Below are 22,396 nucleotides of genomic sequence, written 5' to 3'. Positions count from 1 at the left end.
GCGGCGAGTGTCTGGGAAAAGTATGCTACTGGCACCTCTCTTCCATCCGGGAGCTGGTGTCCCAGGACAGTGCTGATTCCGTAGGGCGAGGCATCACATGTAAGCACCACCGGCAGCCTCTCGTTGAAGTGTGCCAAGACTGAGTTTGAGATGAGCAAGTCCTTGACTGCCTGGAATGTGGCCTCCTGGCGCTGGCCCCACACCAAAGGGGCCCGCTTGTCCAGGAGTCTGTGTAGGGGCTCTGCTACCTTCCTTATGGGGGGGGGGAGGCATGGTAAAAGTTCAATAGTCCCAAGAAGGCCTGAAGTTCAGTCTTGCCCTTGGGTGCTGGGGCATCACAAATGGCCCGTACCTTGTCCCCAGTTGGGTGGACCCCTTCTGCGTCCACCATGAATCCCAGAAAGTCCACCTGAAACACTCCTTGTAGACACTTTTCCCACTTCACCTTGAGACCCTCCGTCTGGAAACTGTGCAGAACAGTACGGAGGCAGTCCTCAAACTCCTCTGGCATGGGCCTGGCAACCAACACATCATCGAAGAAGGGGGTGACGCCAGGAATCGCTTTGAGGAGAGAGTCCATTAGATTCTGGAATATGCCTGGTGCCACGCTGACACCGAATTGCGGCCGCTTTACCTTGAACGCTCCTCTGTGCGTCACATTCGTCTGTGCCTCTGCTGTGGCCTCATCCACCAGCAGCTGTTGATAGGCTTGGGCCAAGTCCAGCTTGCCAAATTTTTTTGACCCAGCCAGGGTGGTGATGACATGGCTGACCACTGGCACTGGGTATGTGTGGGCCGTGAGGGCCTTGTTTATGGTACATTTGTAGTCTGCGCAGATGCGGACCGAACCATTAGGCTTGACGGGTGTGATGATCAGGGTTTTCTGCGGGCATTAGGCACAGGCTCCAGCACTCCTTGCTCCACGAGCTGGTCCAATTCCTCATCTATACGGGGTTTCAGGGTGAATGGGACCCAGCGGGCCTTGAGCCTGACAGGTCGTACTGTGGGGTCAAGCTGTAGGGCAATGGGGGGGGGGCCTGTATACTGTCCCAATTTCCCATCGAAAATCCCTGGAAATTCCTTGCATATGGCGTCCACATCCATTTGTAAGGTAGTGCAGTTCACCCCGGTGACGGCTAGCCCCAGTGGTCCAAACCATGGCAATCCCAGTAAGCTAATGTAAGCCCTTGACCACAAGCAAGTCCAGTTCCCACGTCCGCCCTTGATATTGCACCCTGAAGGTCCCCACCGCCATTGTGGGGACCTTACGTTTCTGGAAGTCCCAAAGGGTGAATGGGGCTGGCCTGAGTCAGGGACCCTCACTGGCACAGTTTCCTTAAGGTCCTTGCCGAGATTATGGATAGAGTTGAACCTGTGTCAAGCTCCATGCAGCATGGGGCCCCCTCTCTCTGTACCTCTGCATGAATTTTCTCTATGTTGGGGTGGGGCAACTGGTATACCTGGCAGTCTGTGATCTCCATCGAGTTGCCTTGGTACGTTGGGCCCCAGGACCTAGGGCTCTTGGATCTGTCATCCGATGCCTGGCGTCGGGTGGACCGAGCCCGATGCACCTGGGCAATGTGTCCCAATTTTCTGCACTGCCTGCACTCTACGTTGTGGAAACAGCAGATCCTCCTCTCTTGACTCTCCCCGCAGCTTGCATAGTTCCCTCCTTCTCATTGAGGCAGCTGTGTTCTGTGCGCTGCTTGAGTGCATCACTGAACTCGGTGGACCTCCTCCCTGTCAGATCCTGAGTTGTCGGCGAGGTCTTCATGATGGACCCTCGGTTGGGGCGGCAGGCTCTGCCGTGCTTCTTGCGCCAACCTCTCGGCAGCTTCAGTTGCTAGGGCCTCCTCCAGAGCGACCTGGAACGTTAGGTCCTTCTTGGCATAGTGGCGTCGTTGCAGCTTCTCATCCTTCAGGCCACCGACGAGGTGGTCATGAAGCATGTTCTCCAACTCTGAGAAGTTGCAGGCGGGTCCTGGGCCCGGGCGGCTTGGTGGAGGGAGGTCACAAACCCAGTTATGGTTTCCCCAGGGGCTTGCCACTTTGCATAGAAGGCATTTTGATGAGACACCACCGAGGGCTGTGGCGAGAAGTGCCCCTTCAGCCGTTCCATTATTGTTTTGTAAAGAACAGTAGCGACATCTTCAGGCGCAAGGAGAGCCTGGGCGATTTCGAACATCTCCTCTCAGCAGATGCTGAAGAATATTGGCCTCTTCCTGGCGTCTTCTTCATTGGTGACCCCTTTGGCTTCTAGGAGAATGGTGAAATGGGAGGCGTACTGTCAGAGCCGCCCCTTAGGTCCCAGCTCACAAAGGACCAACGCCCGGCTGTAGTTATGTACAAAAGTCTTTATTGAAGTTCAGTTTCCATTTCAAAGCCGCAGCGTGCAACTCTACGTCTTAAAGCCTAGACCGGCGAAGTTCCATCTGACTCTCCTCCCCTTCCACACCAGTTTAAGACTCTAGCCTTGCTCCACCTCTTCCTTAGCTCCTTCCTCCTCTGGGCCCTCCTGCCCGCTGGGGTTTCATCCTTTCTGGACTCTTCTGATGCTGACCCCCCTGATTCTTGCCCCTCCTTCCGGCGGGCTTTAGGACCTGGTTCCCTATCCGGGCTACCTGCTGTGCCGCTCGCCTGTACATTTGAACTTGGCGCGCGCACCCAGCCGGCAACCTTCCTCTTGACCGTTCCCTCGCTCTCCGATGGAGGCGTGGCCAACCCTGACTCATCTTCTCTCGCTGGTGGTTAATACACTGGCCCTGATACCTGGGACTCCTCCCCCCCACTAGGCTCTGGTGGGGAAGCTGGTCCTGATTTCCAACTGCTGCTCTGGGAGTCCCCGCTGGCCCCTTGCTTCTGGGGTGTCCCCCTTGGGGCCCCCCTTGCCCTGGCCATCGGCGCCCCCTTCTGTGAATCTTCCGATTCGCTGGAGAGGCTCATGGAATCTCTCGGGCTACTATCATCTTCTCCTACGCTGCCCTCGGATTGCTCCCCCTCGCTCTCCATCTCCTCCCCTCCCTGCGCTCTCGCTGTGTCCCTGACATCCATCCCCCCTCAAAGCCCCCCCTTTCCCCCTCTCCCTCTTCTGGCGTGGGTTCCGGGTGCTCCAATGCTGTGGGGGTGAGTGCCGGATACAGTTCTTCCCCCCTGGCATGCTGCCAGTCCGTGACGGGCACATCAACGTCGATCTCCTCCGCTTCCATTTCTTTGCAGGTGTGCTCTAACCCAGGGTCCTCCCCCAACCCGTCCATGCCCTCCTGTCCCCCCATCTCCTCTGGTGAGGCTGCGTGCCCGGGCCCTCTTAGCAGTTCCCTGCGCCACTCCTCCTCAGGTTGAGTGTCCCACCAATAAGAGCGGTCCGTACCAAAGCCTGAGATTGACCCCTCCGGCGAGGTAGTCTCTGGCGCCGTTTCCTCAGCTGAGGAGAACCCCTGAAACGTGCTGGCTGAGAGTGTGGGTGTGAAAAGATATTCATCAAAATAATCTGCCGGCATGGGTCTGTGTGGGAACAGTGCATGGAACTCGTCTTTGAGGAATTGCTCCTCCACGGCATAGTCCGGTACCCACCTGTTGGTGCTGGCCGGGGTGTCCTCCCTGGCGAGGAGATATTCAATTCCTTCCTTCCCCCCATCTCAAGTCTAAAATCTCTGTGGCCTCGTTGAGTGGCTCCACCCTCGGCGACCCCCCCTTCGTCGGCGCTTCCCTGAGCGGGTCTGGTGCTGTCTCTGGCGCCTGAAACCTGTGAGGTGCCTTGTAGGGCGTGAGCACTGATCACGCCCTTGTAGGGCGTGAGCACTGATCTCTTCTGGATCCCTCCGGGAGTGTCAACCGGAAGGCCACTGGATTGATCTGTGCCTCGACTTGGTAAGGCCCTAGCTGCTTGTGTCCGAGCTTTTTCTTAGCTAACGATCTGGCCGGTAGTGCCTGGGCCGCTAACCAGACCCAGTCTCTCACCTGTATGTCTTCCCCAACTCTCCTGTGTCTGTCTGCCTGCATTTTGTATGCATGTTTTGCTAGTTCTAATTGCCTCCGGAGTTGCTCGTGGACCTCCTGTAACTCCGTTGCCAAGGCCTCTGCTCCCTGTGGCTCCCCCTCCCCCACTCTCTCTAATCCTGGGAAGGTTCTGGGATGCCGCCCATTGTTGGCGAAGAACGGTGTCACCCCCGTGGACACGTGCTTCGTGTTGTTGTAGGCGAACTCGGCCAGCGGTAGGTAGTCCACCCATGTCGAAGGCTGCTGATTCGCGTAGCATCTAAGGTACTGCTGCATGATGGCGTTGACCCTCTCCGCTTGTCCGTTGGTCTGCGGGTGTCTTGCCGACGCTAGGTTGATCTTGACGTTCAGGATGCCCATCAACTTCTGCCAGAAGTTCGAGATGAACTGGCGCCCCCGGTCAGACAGGATAGACCGTGGTAGACCGTGCACCTTGAACACGTGGTCTATGAACAGCTTGGTGGTCTGTTCCGCTGTGGCCACCTTCGTGCAAGGAATGAAGTGGGCCATCTTGGTGAACATATCCACAACCACGAGTACTGCTGTTTTGCCCCGCGAACTGGGCAGATCCGTGACAAAGTCCAGGGCCACCCTCTCCCACGGTTCGAGCGGTGTTTGTAGCGGTTCCAGCAGTCCCGCCAGCGGCCTGTGTGCTGGCTTGGCCCTTTGGCATGTGTCGCACCTCGTGACGTAATCCGCGACTTCCCCCCTCATCTTGGGCCACCAAAAGTCTCTGGCTACTAAGTCCACCATCTTGTCTTTGCCGAAGTGCCCAGTGCTGGGCGCGTCGTGTAACTGCTGCAGTACTTTCGCTCGGAGGTCATCTCCTGGCACGTAGAGGGCCCCTTTTCTGATGAGCAGTCCGTCGCATATCTGGAACTCGTCGTCCTTTGCTGTGCTGCTGCGCACCTCCTCCATCTTGGCTCGTGTGAAGGAGTCCGTCTGCAGCGCGCGACGTACCGCGTCCAGGTCCACTGTGGCTGAGGCGCATGCCCACGCTTTCGGTGCGAAAATGTGCTTGGCCACCGCCGGTGCCTCTTCCTCGAGATACTGCGGTTTCCTGGATAGCGCATCCGCCATGATGTTGTTGTCTCCCGGGATGTATTCTATCCTGAAGTCGAAATCCGCAAAGAACTCCGCCCAGCGGATGTGTCTCTGGTTCAGGAACCGCACCGTGTGCCAGTACTCCAGGTTCTTATGGTCCGTGCGGACCTGCACTGTGTGTTTGGCTCCGATGAGGAAGTGCCGCCACGCCTTGAAGGCTGCATGAATTGCCAGCAACTCCCTGTTCCAGATGGTGTAGTTCTGCTCTGACTTGCCGAGCTTTCTGGAGTAGAAAGCACACGGCCTCCAGTCCCCTTGCGGGTCTTGCTGCAACAGGACTGCCCCCACGACTCTGTCTGAAGCGTCCGTTTCAACCCTCATGGGTTTGCTGGGGTTTACATGCAGCAGCTGCTCTTCGGACGCGAAGAGACGCTTGAGCGTCTGAAAGGACCACTCCGCCTGCTCCGTCCAGATGAACTTCTTCTTCTTGGAGCTGAGGGTGTCCGTGATGGCCGCCGTTTGCATGGCGAACCCCTTGATGAACTTGCGATAAAAGTTGGCAAATCCGACGAACTTCTGGACCTCCTTCCAATTGCGCGGGCTTTTCCAGTCCAACACTGAGCGGACCTTGGCGCTGTCCATGGCGAGTCCCTTGTCGGATAGCTTGTAGCCCAGGAAATCCACCTTCGTCATGTCGAACTGGCACTTCTCCAGTTTGGCGTAAAGTCTGTGCTCCCGTAGTCTCTGCAGGACCTCCTTAACGTCTCTCTCGTGATCCTCCTGTGATTCCGAGAAGATCAGGATGTCGTCCAGGAAGCAGACGCACTTCTTGTAGAGGAGTCCCGCTAAGACGTGGTGCATGAAGGCTTGAAAACAGTGGGAACCATTTTGTAAACCAAACGGCATAACTCTATATTCATAGGTGCCTAGGGGCGTAAACATGGCCGTCTTCCACTCGTCGCCCTCCCGCATGCGTATAAGATTGTACGCCCCACGTAGATCCAACTTGGTGAAGATGGGTCCCTTCCTGACCGTCGCGAGCAGGTCGTCGATCTTGGGCATGGGGAAACGCTGTGGGCTTAGTTTTTGAATTTAAAATTCTATAATCAACTACCAGCCTCTTTTGGGGCGTGTCTTTTTTCTTCACGAAGAACACAGGACTGCCCCCCACTGCTTTTGATTCTCGGATGAATCCCCGCTTCAAGTTGTGATCTATGAACTCCCTGAGTTCCTGCAGTTCATCCTCAGACATGGAATACAGTCTCCCCGTCGGCAGCGTCGCCCCTGGCAGGAGGTCAATCTTGCAGTCGTAGGGCCTGTGGGGAGGCAGCTTGTCCGCTTCCTTCTCGCAGAAGACCTCCAAAAACGCCTTGTACTTGTCGGGTACCGCTTGCAGCATGCCCAGTTGTAGCTGTGGTTCATCCTCTGGCCCCTCGTTTTCCTGGCTAGTCAGGATGCAGTGTTCTGTGCAGTAGGAGGAGCAGAAGGTCAATTGACGCTGGTACCATGCTAATGCCGGGCTGTGCCTGTGCAGCCAACTCATGCCCAACACTATGGGCGTGTCTGACAGGTGTGTGACATTGAAGCTGATAACTTCCCGGTGATTTCCAATTCGCATCACCATTGGCGGCGTTTGCTGTACCACCTGTCCCCCCAGCAATTCTCTTCCATCGACTGTGACTACTTTCAGGGGCATCGTGGCTGGCAGGAGCGCTATGCTATGTTGCTTGATGAAATCCACTCCTATAAAGTCTGCATTGCTACCAGAGTCAATGGTAATAGGGACTTCCATGGTGAGCCCATTGGGAAGCTGGAGTGATGCGGTGAGCTGCACCACTGGTTTGGGTGGGAGGGGGTCTGTGGGCTGTAAGATTCCTGGGGACTGCTTCACTGACTCGTCTGGCTGGCCCCCAGTGCCTCCGCTTCCAGCCAGACTCCGTCGTTTCCCTGTTGTGGCTCTCTCTGCTGAACTGCTTCTGTTACTGTTGCTGAGGCTGCAGTGTGCTTGTGGAGCCTCTGGGGACACTCTTTCGCCATGTGCGGAGCACTTTCGCAGATGTAACACTTCCTGCTCCCTCTAGGAGGCTTCGCCTTGACTGCTCCTGGTGTTTGGGCTCTGGTTGCTGTCTGAGCCCTGGCACCACCTATCTCCATCGGCTCTTCACCCCCTCCCAGTGGAGGCGTGGACTGGGCGCGCGCTGTCTCTCTGGGAAAGAAAGGAGGTGATCTAGCTGGCGTGCATCCCGAACGTCCTTCATCCTTGCTCCAAGGACGTTCTTCCAGCCGCACTCCTATCGCCAGCGCTCTCTGGACGACTTCCTTAGTGGTCTGGGGTCTCTCCCCCCTCGCAATTTCATCGTTAACTGGCCCATTCAGCCCCTCCCAGAACAGGTCTCTGACGGCAGCTGAGTTTTTTTCCCACCCTAGCGCGTTGACCAATGCAAAAAAGCGGGAGTGGTATTGTCGCACAGTGGCTTTCCCTTGTCTCAGTCCATGTATCTCCCTTCTGGCCACATCTACATCTACCGCTGATAAAAAACAAGCGTCCATCGCCTTAATAAAGGCATCCGCATTTCAGAGGGCTGGGTCATTATCGTGCCATAGATTGCGCAGCCACGCTTTAGCTTCTCCATGGAGTTGAGTTAGTATGAACCCCACTTTCTCCTCATCTCTAAAATCCTTCTCCAGCAACTTGAGCGCGAAAACTACGTCTGCTCTGAAGTTAGGATACTGCTGCAGGCTCCCATCGAAATGAGACACGAGGCTGCCTCCCCTCTTTCCTAGACCAATCCCCTCTGGTCTGGCACCCGGTAGCCCCTGTTTGGTTAACACCTCCAACCTGGCTTGCAGATCCCGGCAGGCAGCGGCTGCGTCATCCTCCCTCTTTCTGGATGCTGCTATTTCCAAGTTAAGCCTTGTGACTGCATCTTGCAAGGCTGTTATTCTTTCATCGGTACTCATCCTTCCCGATCTTCGTGAGCTAGCAAAGCACCAAGCTTTGTCCCTCGCTGCGTCTCTCACGCTGCGAAGGTTTTTATGGTGAGACGGAACTTACTGTCAGAGCCGCCCCTAGGTCCCAGCTCACAAAGGACCAACGCCCGGCTGTAGTTATGTACAAAAGTCTTTATTGAAGTTCAGTTTCCATTTCAAAGCCGCAGCGTGCAACTCTACGTCTTAAAGCCTAGACCGGCGAAGTTCCGTCTGACTCTCCTCCACTTCCACACCAGTTTAAGACTCTAGCCTTGCTCCACCTCTTCCTTAGCTCCTTCCTCCTCTGGGCCCTCCTGCCCGCTGGGGTTTCATCCTTTCTGGACTCTTCTGACGCTGACCCCCCTGATTCTTGCCCCTCCTTCCGGCGGGCTTTAGGACCTGGTTCCCTATCCGGGCTACCTGCTGTGCCGCTCGCCTGTACATTTGAACTTGGCGCGCGCGCCCAGCCGGCAACCTTCTTCTTGACCGTTCCCTCGCTCTCCGATGGAGGCGTGGCCAACCCTGACTCATCTTCTCTCGCTGGTGGTGAATACACTGGCCCTGATACCTGGGACTCCTCCCCCCCACTACGCTCTGGTGGGGAAGCTGGTCCTGATTTCCAACTGCTGCTCTGGGAGTCCCCGCTGGCCCCTTGCTTCTGGGGTGTCCCCCTTGGGGCCCCCCTTGCCCTGGCCATCGGCGCCCCCTTCTGTGAATCTTCCGATTCGCTGGAGAGGCTCATGGAATCTCTCGGGCTACTGTCATCTTCTCCTACGCTGCCCTCGGATTGCTCCCCCTCGCTCTCCATCTCCTCCCCTTCCTGCGCTCTCGTTGCGTCCCTGACACGTATGCTTCCCAGTCTCAATAATGCTGGGTTGAACGGTGAGAAGCTGCTGTCGGTTGCCATTCTGAGTTCCTTGCGGTCTGGAGCTGAAGTCTGGGTACATGGTGTGAGGCAGCGGTGTGGCAGGTGGTGGTGCTGTGGTGCTGTGTGTGGCGGTCAACTCAGCGGGATCCCACCTTCGTTGCCAGTGAAATATACTCGGAGTCGAGAGTGGATTTCATGCTCTTTATTCAGCTCATAGTGGTGAGGAGGAATGGAAGTTCCCCCAGAATGTCTGCTTTATATACATTATTTACAGAATGGGCCCCATGTGATTGGCTAATTCCGGGATTCTCCTGTAGGCCAAGCAGGTTGCGGATTCACTTCCACCGGCAGCTGGATTGGGTGGCTCCTGTGGACCAATCAGACTGCTGCATTTTGAATCCTATTGTTCTAGGACCAATCAGACTGCTGCACTTTGGATCCTATTCAACTCAGTACATTACAATGTTTCTCTTGAGTGGAAAACTCCACATGTGCCTCAACATTTTGGTTCATTTACAATTTAGAGGCTGCACTGGTGCCAAGTCGTGTCAACTTTGCTCACTGCATGGAGTGCTTCTTTGCAGGCTAGTAACATGCATTATTATATTTTTAATGGGAATGCACCAAACTCTGATAGGGATTTTCACTAGACCTATTCCGTGGAGTAGTGGAGAGGAGTGTCCTGCCCCCGAAGAAGAGCAAAGGACAGATCTTGCTTGCTCTGGCAAGCGAATTACTTGATAATGCAGCCTTCAAGTTTGTTTGTGACAGCTTAGCAGAGAGAAACTCAAAGACCGAGAGAAATAATCAAGCAGATGCTGGAAATGTCTTTCTTTTGTTTGATGGGTTCCTATTTCACACAAGCTCTGGAAATGGTAATAGCTTATTTGCAAGCTTCTTTGCATTTCAAATTTAAAACTAAAAGGCTTAATTTCATCTGGCTGAAGAGCCTTTGTTAAATCTCAGTGACAGAAGCAATAAGATATCATAAGACCACGTTACACCCTGCCCCACCAGAGCATCATAGGCCAGGTCATGTGGTAAAGCTGAGCTTTAAAGGCCAAAGCCCTGACTGAATAGAACAACTTTGCAGACAGCCAGTGTGAAGGGAGCAAAGTAGGTTTCCCTGCACAGGGAGTTGCAGAGTCTGGGAGCAGCAGCAGAAAAGGCTCTGCTCAGCCACCTCAGCAAAGAACAGGCATCTGTGGTGGAAGCTAAGGGCGGGCAGCTGAGAGTCCTGTGAAGGGGCTCTGTAATTAAACATGCTAAAACAATATATTTTTTAAAAGAACCTAAGGCATTCTTCTTCATTCACCTCTGTGGGTGCTCTGAATGTGCAGGTGATCTATTATGAGAGGAGCCCTGGTTCAGGTTGCATGTTGCAGTGCAGTTTGCATCATGCATGCCTTTAACTTACGCAACTTCAAGTAGAGGCACTCGGAGGCAGATTCTGCAAAGGTGGTGAGAAACACTTTTCTTCTCCTTATCACTCCTCTCTACTAGGACCCTGCTACCAGTTTAAGGAACTGTCGGACCCTTTTTCTTCTTCTGCCTCTCTAGGACCTGCCTGAAAGATGGAGAAGACTTTGCCCTTTGCCTGCCAGCACTTTCCAAGGTCCCACTAGCTGGAGGAGAAGGTGGGGAAGCCCCGATTCATTCAGCGCTGGCTTTCTGGCCACACAAAGATGGAGAGGGAGGCACCAACAGAAAGCACAGGCTCCTTTGCAGCTCAGCAGACAAGGGATAGTGAGTCAGAAGACTCCCTGGATCCCAGGGTCACCTTCCATTGGGAAGGGGAGTATACTTTATAGACAATTTAAGGTAATTTGGTCTATGCATGATTTTTGCCTTATGCACTGACTTCAGAACCCAGATGCAACTCTGCTCTAGTGTGCAAAACAACACTTTAATTGTTCTCAGAAACAAATAGGAAGCCAGTGCAGATGTTTCAGTGGTGGAACAACCTGCTCCTGAAACCTGGCTTTGCTCATCAGCCTAGCTGCTGAATTTTGTATGAGCTGAAACGTCTTTTTTCAAAATGGCATTATTTATTTATTTGTTGGTTTGTTTATCTCATAATATTTATTATGCTTGATTATTTTTTTAAAAGCCTCAAAGCGGTTTACAAAAAGATAAAACAACAAAATCACAAAAATTTTACAACGCTGCTTTAAAACATAGAAAAGTTAAAATGCTAAAACAGATAAAATTACCTCAACGAAAGCTCATACCTAGAACTAACTCAGTTGGTCTTTAAGGTGCTACTGGAAGGAATTTTTTTTTTTGTTTTGACCATGGCAGACCAACACGGCTACCTATCTGTAACTCAACTTTCTAAGCACCTATGACATTTGGTAGCAACTGTCCTGTGACCCTTGATTCTTCCCTTGCTATTCCAGACCAGCTCCTCTTCCCGTTCGTGCTAAATCTCCCAGCATATCAGCCTGCCACATCCCCTCACAGATGGTTTCCCTGGCAATGGCTGTCCTTCTTGAAATTGTGTTGCTCTTCTGCCTCAGCCCTTTGGCACCGACCTTCCGCTTGGCTGGACATTCCTGGTTTTCACCCTTTGGTTTGTGCCACAGCTGTTCTGTTGGGCATTCTCTATATGATTGAATCTGCTCCTGCCAGAACTGACATCTGGTCTCATAACTTTGGTAAACTGTCCATGCCTCGGCTGCGACAGGAGCGTACAGGTCTGTTCAAGAGTACACCAAATGACTGCTGGCACTGTGATTCCATTCTCCTCCTTCTTTTCATGTAAGTCTCTGTTTAAATTTTTTATTTGGCAAGGATTGAACATTGGCAACTTCTGTATTGTAAGTGAAACTGCTGAGACATCAATTAACATTTCATTGCTAAGTGTCATTCATTTGTTATTTGTAGTTGTGGCCAAATTTGGATGTTTGAACTTTAAAGGCTTTGTTTGCATGGTCTGTAGCACATCAGAAAATGGCCAAAAAAAACCCAAAAACCAACCCCCCCCCAAATCCTCTTTAAATAACATGGACTAGAAATTGTCGGCCTCATCGTCAACTAATGTGAAGCTTTGCTGGTGAGGATGAGCTGGAGCCTTCAAATATTGAAAATGCCTTAGAATCATAGAATCATAGAATCATAGAGTTGGAAGAGACCACAAGGGCCATCGAGTCCAACCCCCTGCCAAGCAGGAAACACCATCAGAGCACTCCTGACATATGGTTGTCAAGCCTCTGCTTAAAGACCTCCAAAGAAGGAGACTCCACCACACTCCTTGGCAGCAAATTCCACTGTCGAACAGCTCTTACTGTCAGGAAGTTCTTCCTAATGTTTAGGTGGAATCTTTTTTCTTGTAGTTTGGAACCATTGCTCCGTGTCCGCTTCTCTGGAGCAGCAGAAAACAACCTTTCTCCCTCCTCTATGTGACATCCTTTTATATATTTGAACATGGCTATCATATCACCCCTTAACCTCCTCTTCTCCAGGCTAAACATGCCCAGCTCCCTTAGCCGTTCTTCATAAGGCATCGTTTCCAGGCCTTTGACCATTTTGGTTGCCCTCCTCTGGACACGTTCCAGTTTGTCAGTGTCCTTCTTGAACTGTGGTGCCCAGAACTGGACACAGTACTCCAGGTGAGGTGTGACCAGAGCAGAATACAGTGGCACTATTACTTCCCTTGATCTAGATGCAATACTCCTATTGATGCAGCCCAGAATTGCATTGGCTTTTTTAGCTGCCGCGTCACACTGTTGGCTCATGTCAAGTTTGTGGTCAACCAAGACTCCTAGATCCTTTTCACATGTACTGCTCTCAAGCCAGGTGTCACCCATCTTGTATTTGTGCCTCTCATTTTTTTTGCCCAAGTGCAATACTTTACATTTCTCCCTGTTAAAATTCATCTTGTTTGTTTTGGCCCAGTTCTCTAATCTGTCAAGGTCGTTTTGAAGTGTGATCCTGTCCTCTGGGGTGTTAGCCACCCCTCCCAGTTTGGTGTCACCTGCAAATTTGATCAGGATGCCCTTGAGTCCATCATCCAAGTCGTTGATAAAGATGTTGAATAAGACCGGGCCCAAGACAGAACCCTGTGGCACCCCACTAGTCACTCTTCTCCAGGATGAAGAGGAACCATTGATGAGCACTGTCAGGGGTTCAGGGAGAGAGGCGCAGATGAGGGAGGAGACAGAGAGCGAGGGGGAAGGATTCCAGGGTGACGAGGAAGAGGACGACAATGACCCAAGATTGTCCATGAGTCCGTCCAGTGAATCGGAGGACTCCCAAAAGGGAGCCCCTCTGGTCAGGCCAAGGGGAGCTAGAGGGGGAAGCAGTCAGGAGCAGGGAAACGAAGGGGGAACCCCCAGTGGGAGTTGGAGATCGGGACCGGCTGCTCCGCCGGAACGGAGTGAAGGGGGTGGAGTGACCAGTGTGTCAGAAGGAGCAGAACAGGAAGCAGAGAGGGGAAGGAGATCAGGGCAAGACGTCCTGCCGGAAGGGGAGGAAAGTAGTATCGAGGGCAGTGTAACTGTCAAAGGGAAGGTCAGGAGCAACGTACTCGTGCCAAGTTCAAAATGGGAGGCGCGCGGAAGTGAAGAGAGTCCTGGGGAGGAGCCTGGTCCCAAAGCCCGAAGGAGGGGGGAGGAGGCGCCAGAGGATTCAGCCTCTGGGGAGTCCCAAAGGGAGAGAACACAGGGGGGCAGAAAGACCCTGCGGAAAAGGAAAGAGAGGAAGAGGTGGACCAGTACAAGCCTCTTAAACTGGTGTAGAGGCGGGACTGACTCAGAGGGGACTTCAGCGGTCTAAGCGTAACAGACGTAGAGTCATGGAGCTCGGCTGTGAAGCTAAGAATGTTCTTCAATAAAAACTTTTGTACATAAGCCGGACTGGACTTTGGTCTCTTGTGAGCTGGGACCACGGGTGACTCTGACAAGCACCCTTTGGGTTCGGTCAGTCAGCCAGTTACAAATCCACTGAGTGGTAGCATAGTCAAGACCGCATTTTACCAGCTTCTTTACAAGAATATCATGGGGCACCTTGTCAAATGCCTTGCTGAAATCAAGGTAGGCTACATCCACTGCGTTCCCTTCATCTACCAGGCTTGTAATTCTGTCAAAAAACGAGATCAGGTTAGTCTGACATGACTTATTTTTCAGAAATCCATACTGACTATTGGTGATCACAGTATTCCTTGCTCTATTAATTTCCATATAATTAAAATTTGTAGATGTTGCCAACAGATCAAAGAAAAATAAATAAAAAGAATCAATACCTTTTTTAAAGAAATGCAGAAGTTGCATGCAAAATGTCATCTCAAAATAAACAAAATAGAGATAATTTGGCTTTAAAGCATTGTTCTCTTTAGAATTCAAAATTAGATTGCTTTTAATTTCTTACCGAAGAATAATTTTTTTAAAAAAGCCTATCGCAAGAGAAAGAAGTAATCAAATATCAAACTGGTATGAGAAATAAAGAAAATAGATGGGGGGGGGCTCTTTTGGGGGGAGGAGTGTTTATTTGTGAGTTGTTGGTATCAGCTTCCTAATTTGTACTTTCCCCTCTGCCTTCTGTTATACAAAAATGTAAATCAGATTGCAGTTCTTATTTAGTGTCTCCACATCCTCTGGTACCGGGTGACGCCTGTGACTGCCGCTTGAGGCACCAGAGCAACGCCAAGTGGCTCGGCCCCAGCAGTGCCTCCCTTTCCTTCCCCGCCATGTAAACTTCCACTCCCGCATCCAGTTAGCCACCTCCTTCCACACACGAACCCTCCCCCCCCCCGTGCTCTTCATCCCTCCAATGGCAATGGGTAGTTCATGGACAGTTTTTGATACTGGGTAGTACTGTAGATTGCAGCCTATTTGAAGTTGGACATACCTTATAGCTTTCATTTTATGGATCAATGGTCTTGTTAGATAGTAAAATTTATATTAAATCACTGCTTTAGGGTTGTTTTTAAAAGTCTGGAAAAGATTAATCCATTTTGCATTACTTCCTATGGGAAAACAAAACAAATTCCTTCCAGTAGCACCTTAAAGACCAACTAAGTCAGTTCTTGGTATGAGCTTTCGTGTGCATCCACACTTCTTCAGATACCTTCAGGGAGCTCTGCCTCCACTCCTGGCTCCAATGTCAGTTCCCTGACATCCACCTCCCCCCCCAGGACCCTCTCCCCCCCCCGGCCCAACCATATGACCCAACTTCGTCCCTTTCCTCGGCCGAGGATGCTGGGAATCCCCGGAAGGAGCTGTCGTCATCCCCTGAGGATTCAGACCTCACCTGGAGTACTGTGTCCAGTTCTGGGCACCACAGTTCAAGAAGGACACTGACAAACTGGAACGTGTCCAGAGGAGGGCAACCAAAATGGTCAAAGGCCTGGAAACGATGCCTTATGAAGAACGGCTAAGGGAGCTGGGCATGTTTAGCCTGGAGAAGAGGAGGTTAAGGGGTGATATGATAGCCATGTTCAAATATATAAAAGGATGGCACATAGAGGAGGGAGAAAGGTTGTTTTCTGCTGCTCCAGAGAAGCGGACACGGAGCAATGGCTCCAAACTACAAGAAAGAAGATTCCACCTAAACATTAGGAAGAACTTCCTGACAGTAAGAGCTGTTCGACAGTGGAATTTGCTGCCAAGGATTGTGGTGGAGTCTCTTTCTTTGGAGGTCTTTAAGCAGAGGCTTGACAACCATATGTGAGGAGTGCTCTGATGATGTTTCCTGCTTGGCAGGGGGTTGGACTCAATGGCCCTTGTGGTCTCTTCCAACTCTATGATTCTATGATTCTATGATTCTATGATTCAAACTCCACTTCCCGCGGCAGTGCTCTTGGTGATCTCAGCTATTTTCCTTGTTTCCGTACTTTCTTGAATTAAACGATTTATAGAATCTGTATTAGATGATATTGTCGTTGTGTTCAAGTCCAGTCTTGTTGTCAATTCTGTCAGTTTCTTAGAGTTCTCTGTAGATTGCTTAGTAAGTGCTTCTAAAGATTGATTTATTCTGAGCAGTGCCTGTGTCATAGAATCCATTGATGCTGTTGTTACTTTTTCCTGTGCAGCTGCTGCTCCTGATATGGAGCTTCTTTTTTGAGCCTGCTTTTGAGCCTGTTTTGTTTTGCTTCTTGTTGATATTTCATCCAGTGGAGTGCTCATAACTCAAGGTCGTTCACACAGGAAGATTGCAAGTGGAAAATCCCACTTTGTTTACCTCAATGCAACTGTCTCTCTTTTAGTCCTCTAGAGGGAGAAATTGTATCCAGGCAGGAGTAACAAAGAAGCAGGGAAGCAAATAGCGATACAAAGTCCCAAAAAACAAAAGTCCAACCCAAAGCCCTACTTTGTTGCAATTTGAAGTATTGCAGATTCTGTCCACTAAAGTCCCGTTATTATATTTCCAATAAAGTCTTACTTTGTATCCACAGTCCCTTTTTTTTTTTGACAGTTCACTTCCAGGCGCTCACCGCTCAGGCAGCCTGGCCAGAGGTATCGGCAGCGGAGAGTTTCCCGTTCACAACTTTCTTCTTCTAGCGGGTTAAATTAAGTCAATTTTCTTCCCCCCTTCTCCCGCTCAGTGGGGGGAGGTCCCTTTCAATGTCAAGTTTAACAGAATTTAAGAAGCGTTGCTTTAAATACAGCTTGCTCTTTTCATTGCTCAGTCAATCGTGCAGTTCCGGGAGGCTGACTTCCTTAATTTTTGCCTTTCCCGTTTTCAGCCAAATCTTCTTAATTTAAGAGTCCCGTTCACTTTATTTTGCAGTTCTTACTCACGGGTATTGTTGCCAATCGGTAGTTTCAGGAAGGAATCGACGCTCTCCGTCAATGGCGACGCGGCTTCACTCCGTGAGCTGGGTTGCGATCCTCAGCACTGCGCTCACACCCGATGCCGCTCCGGAGCCTTTAAAAAGGCTCTTTCGCGATACCGGGGGGCGCAAAGGTGCTTTTTTCGAACTGACTGACACTATGGACTTGATTGACATTTGGAGAACAAGGAACCCTCTGGAAAGAGAGGGGACCTTTTTCTCTGAAGCAAAAATGACATGGACCAGGATTGACCAAATATGGATTTCTAGCAATCTGGCACCAATGGTTAAAAAAACAGAAATCTGCCCAAAAACTTGCTCTGACCACAATGCAGTAAAGATGGAAATGAAATTGACAACAGCTGGAACCTTCAGATGGAGAATGAATGACACCCTATTTAGAGATGAAGCAATTTATAAAAAGGCCCAAAAGACACTGAAAGACTACTTCGAGATAAACCTAAGAACAGATGTGGAAAGAAGAAGAATATGGGATGCAAGCAAGGCCGTGATGCGTGGTTTTCTAATTCAGCAGAATTCTATAAAGAGGAAACAACAGAATGAGAAGAAGGAAAAAATTTGGAAACAAATGAAAGAAGGAGAGAAGAAACTGAGATCAAAACCTAAATCTCAGGAGATTTTAAGAGAAATAAAGTATTATCAGACCCAATATATGGAACTGATGAACCAAGAAATAGAATGGAAAATAAAACAAATGAGGCAAAAGACTTTTGAATAAGCAGATAAATGTGGGAAACTGCTGTCATGGCAATTGAAAAAGAGACAAAAGTTGAATACTGTGACATCTCTCGAGGTAGATGGAAAATCTATTAATAAACCAAATGAAATTAGTAATTGCTTTCAAAGTTTTTTTAAGAAACTGTATGCACAAGGGCCAAAAAATGAACAAGAGATAGAAGAATTTATTTAAAAATATGGACTGTCAAAGACTTCGGAAAAAAACAAAAGGATTTTAAATGAGAAAATCACGAACCAGGAAATAGAGGGTGCCATCCAGGATATGCAATTGGGAAAATAACCAGGACCAGACGGGCTGACTGCGAGATACTATAAAGCAATGAAGGAATGGCTAATACAACCATTGAAAGAAGTTTGTAACCAAATCTTGGAGGGGAAAAAGGCTCCCGAATCGTGGAAAGAAGCATTCATCTTACTTATACCGAAGACAGAAACTGAGAAACATCAAGTTAAGAACTACCGCCCTATATCACTCTTAAATGTGGATTATAAAATTTTTGTAGTCATTTTAGCAAAAAGATTTTAAAAAGTGTTGCTAGAAGAGATTCATAAGGACCAAACAGGCTTTCTCCCAGGGAGACATATGTCAGACAATGTGAGGAACATTATAGACATTTTGGAACTATTGGAGACTGACATAAATAGAAAAGCAGTTTTGATTTTTGTGGATGCGGAGAAAGCCTTTGACAATATTTCTTGGAGCTTTATGAAGAGGAATCTCCAAGGGATGGGGGTAGGCCAAAACTTTGAAAACGGTATAGGTGCAATATACTCTGAGCAAAAAGCTAAATTAATCGTGAATGGTATAGTTATGGATGAGATCCCAATAGAAAAAGGGACACGACAGGGATGCCCATTATCCCCTCTATTGTTTATATCGGTCCTGGAGGTGTTATTGAATATGATTAGAAGGGACCAGATGGTTGAAGGAATACAGCTCGGAGCTAAACATTATAAGTTAAGAGCATTTGCAGATGACCTGGTTTTGACTTTGCAAAGGCCAGAAGCCAGTACAAAAAGAGTTTTAGAAATAATTGAAATATTTGGTCAAGTGGCAGGTTTTAAATTAAATAAACAGAAGACAAAGGTGCTGGAAAAAAACTTAACGATGGGGGGAAAAGATAGTTTCCAAAGGGAAACTGGTTTGGAAATAACAAAAAAAGTGAAATATCTGGGGGTGAATTTAACATCTAAGAATGTGAATTTATTTAAAGATAATTATGAGAAATGTTGGTTGGAAGTTAAGAAAGATCTTGACATATGGTCTAAGTTGAGACTCTCCTTGTTAGGCCGAATTGCTGTTATCAAGATGAATGTATTGCCGAGATTGTTGTTTTTATTTCAGACATTACAAATTCTGGATAGGATGGACTGTTTCAAGAAGTGGCAGAAAGATATATCCAAATTTGTCTGGCAGGGCAAAAAGCCCAGAATAAAATTTAAGATTTTGACTGATGCAAAAGATAGGGGGGGTTTTGCTCTGCCGGACTTAACTATGAAGCAGCAGCTTTCTGCTGGTTGAAGCAATGGCTACTTCTTGAGGATACAGACATTCTAGACCTGGAAGGGTATGATAATAATTTTGGCTGGCATGCATATTTATGGTATGACAAGGCAAAGGTTTATAAAGGCTTTAAAAATCATATTGTCAGGAAAGCTTTGTATAATGTTTGGAATCGATATAAGGATTTGTTGGAAAGTAAAACACCCAGATGGTTGTCACCAATGGAAGCTAGAGCGGTGAAAAAACTTAACATGGACTCTAATTGGCCAAAATATTGTGAAATTATAGAATATGATGGTGAAAAGGTTAAATTGCAGAGCTTTGAGAAATTAAAATCCAAGGTTCGAGACTGGTTACATTATTATCAGATAAATGAGACTTTTAAGCAGGACAGGAAACTAGGATTTCAGAAGGAGAGGTCAAAATTGGAAACAGAATTGTTAGAGACCAATACTAAGAATCTGTCTAAAATGTATAACTTGTTGCTGAAATGGAATACACAGGATGAAACGGTTAAATCAGCTATGATCAAATGGGCACAAGACTAAGGTCATGATATTATGTTCGCTGACTGGGAACAGTTATGGACCACAGGCCTTAAATTTACGGCATGTAGTGCCTTGAAAGAAAACATAATGAAAATGATCTATAGGTGGTACATGACCCCAGTCAAGCTTGCAAAGATATACCATTTGCCCAATAATAAATGCTGGAAATGTAACGAATGTGAAGGAACCTTCTACCACCTTTGGTGGACCTGCCCAAAGATTAAGGCCTACTGGGAAATGATCTATAATGAAATTAAGAAAATCCTTAAGTGGACATTTGCAAAGAAACCGGAGGCTTTTCTCTTGGGCATGGTTGGCCAATTGGTACCAAAGAAAGATAGGACATTTTTTATGTATGCAACTACAGCAGCAAGAATCCTTTTGGCAAAGTATTGGAAGATGCAAGAATTACCTACTCTGGAAGAATGGCAGACGAAGGTGACTGAATTTATGGGACTGGCAGAGATGACCGGCAGAATCCGTGATCAGAGGAGAGAGACAGTGGAAGAGGACTGGGAAAAATTCAAAATATATCTTAAGAACTGTTGTAAAATTTCAGACTGATAAAATGTCAAGGGATAAGAAACAGAGAATTACAGCTGTAAATGTTTAAGTTAAGAAAACCTGAGGGAAGTTAAATATAAAAATGGAATGAAGGATTGCTAAAAAATTGGAAACAAGGGTGCAGTGAAGGGGAGGTATGGGGAAGTCATGTGTTGTTTGTGTATGTTTTTTTGTGTGTGTTTTTGTTTGTGAAAATTAATAAAAATCATTTTTAAAAAAACAAACAAACTCCACTTCCCACCCGCTCCGACTTCTTCCCGCGTGGTGGCTCTCCCAGTCCGATTCCTCTCCCTCTGACGCCTCTCCTCCCTCCTCTTCGGAGGCTGGAAAACCCACAAAATCTTCTTCATCCTCCGTGGTTCCAAATTGCTCCTCCCAGAATCTCGCTAGTGGTTTCGGTTTGTCTGGGAACAGGCGGTGGAACTCCTCCACAAGATACCCATCATTGATGGCCTCCGCTGGAACCCACGTGTTTTCTGACTCGGGTTCTCCCTCCCAGGCTACCAAGTACTCCACCTGGCGCCCTCGCCACCTGGAATCGAGTATTTCCGTGGCTTGGTTGTGGTGTTCCCTCTCCTCTACCTGCGGCTGCGTGGTGACTTCTTCCCCTCGTCCAGGGAATTCCCGCCCCTCCCTTTACGGTGAGAGTAGGGACCTATGGAACGCCGGGTGTATTTTCATGCTGTCAGGCAACTTGAGCTTGAATGCCCACGGGGTTCACCTGCTGTGTTACCTCAAAAGGTCCCAACCACCTGGGCCGCAACTTCTTGCACCCTCCCTTAAAAGGTAACCCTTGGGTTGACAACCACACCCGGTCTCCCACCCATATGGTCTCCCCTTCCCGACGGTGCTTGTCTGCCTGCCTCTTGTAAATTTCCTTGGCCCTTTCCAAGTTCATCTTAAGTTGCTGATGCAAGGCCTCCATTTCTTCCACAAACTGCTCTGCCGCAGGTACACTCCACCCTTCCTCCCCCTTCCCCGGGAAGGCCCTGGGGTGACACCCATAATTGGCCATGAACGGGCTCATTCCCGTGGACACATGTTCAGCATTATTGTACGCAAATTCGGCCAGCACTAGTTTCTCTACCCAATTGTTCTGTCTCTCGCTGACGTAGCAGCGTAGGTATTGCTGGAGTATACTGTTCGCTCTTTCTGCTTGCCTGTTGGTTTCCGGGTGTCTCGCCGGCGAGAAGCCTACCTCGACCTGTAGCAAGCCCATCAGCTTCCTCCAGAACCGGGAAGTAAATTGTTTCCCGCAATCCGAGATGACCCTCGAGGGAGCTCCATGCAGCCTGAAGATGTGATCTACAAACATCCTGGCAGTTTCCTCCGCCATTACCGCATGTGAGCAAGCTATGAAATGGCACATTTTTGTTAGCAGATCGACTACTACCATGACTGCTGTCTTCCCCCTTGACTTGGGCAAATCTGTCATAAAATCTATGGATACCACCTCCCAGGGTCTTCCTGGCGTGGGTAAGGGTTCCAGTAACGCTGCGGGTGCTGTGAGATATTGACCAGCTTCAGCCCATCTGAAGCTGAAGCTGATACAGGCTCGTCTTATCTTGAGCCTAAACAGAGCGTCGTCACACACAGCGGAAGATAAGCAGTATGTGCCACATTCTTAACTTTATTTACACTTCTATGCTGAGAGAATACAAACATGCATCTTGCCTCTGCGAGTGCAGAGAAGCAACTCCTCTGGGAAACAAACAACACCGAGAGAAACAGTGAAAAACAAGAAACCAGTGAACGTCACATCCAGTCTCCCATTCCCGTGGGAACCCAACAGTACTCTGACTGTGGAATGCAAAACAATGTCCCGTGACAAGCATTTCGCTGCACAGTGAAGGAAACAGAAACCAACAGGTGCAGCCCTCTCCCCCTTTGCCCTCTGGCAGCGGTCGCACCCCCGTACATATTCCCGTACATCTTCCCTTACCCTTGGCCACCAGAACTGCCTGGTGACCAGCAACATGGTTTTGTGTTGACCAAAATGCCCCGCCGTTGGGTTGTCGTGGAGTTGTTTGAGTACCCTTCCCCTCAAGGTCTCCCCCAGTACATACAGCGCTCCCTTGTAGTACATTACCCCTTCCTTTTCCCGGAGTTCCCTGATTTTTGTCTGAGCAAATTCATCGTTTCTAGTAAGCCCGGCTAGTTCTCATCTCCCAACCAACACTCCCACACACACACATCGGTCCTCGGAGAACATGTGTCTGACTTCCGACGGGCCCTCTCCTTCCATGTACTCCAGCTTCCGGGAGAGAGCATCTGCTCTTACGTTCTCTTCTCCCGGCACGTACCGGATCTCGAAGAAAAACTTGGAGAACTCCTGTGCCCATCGAATCTGTCTCTGGTTGAGTACTCGCGCA

This window comes from Podarcis erhardii (assembly GCF_964252035.2).
Source record: "Podarcis erhardii genome assembly, chromosome: 4".
NCBI classification, from domain to species: Eukaryota; Metazoa; Chordata; class Lepidosauria; order Squamata; family Lacertidae; genus Podarcis; species Podarcis erhardii.
This window is presented reverse-complemented; position numbering follows the sequence as displayed.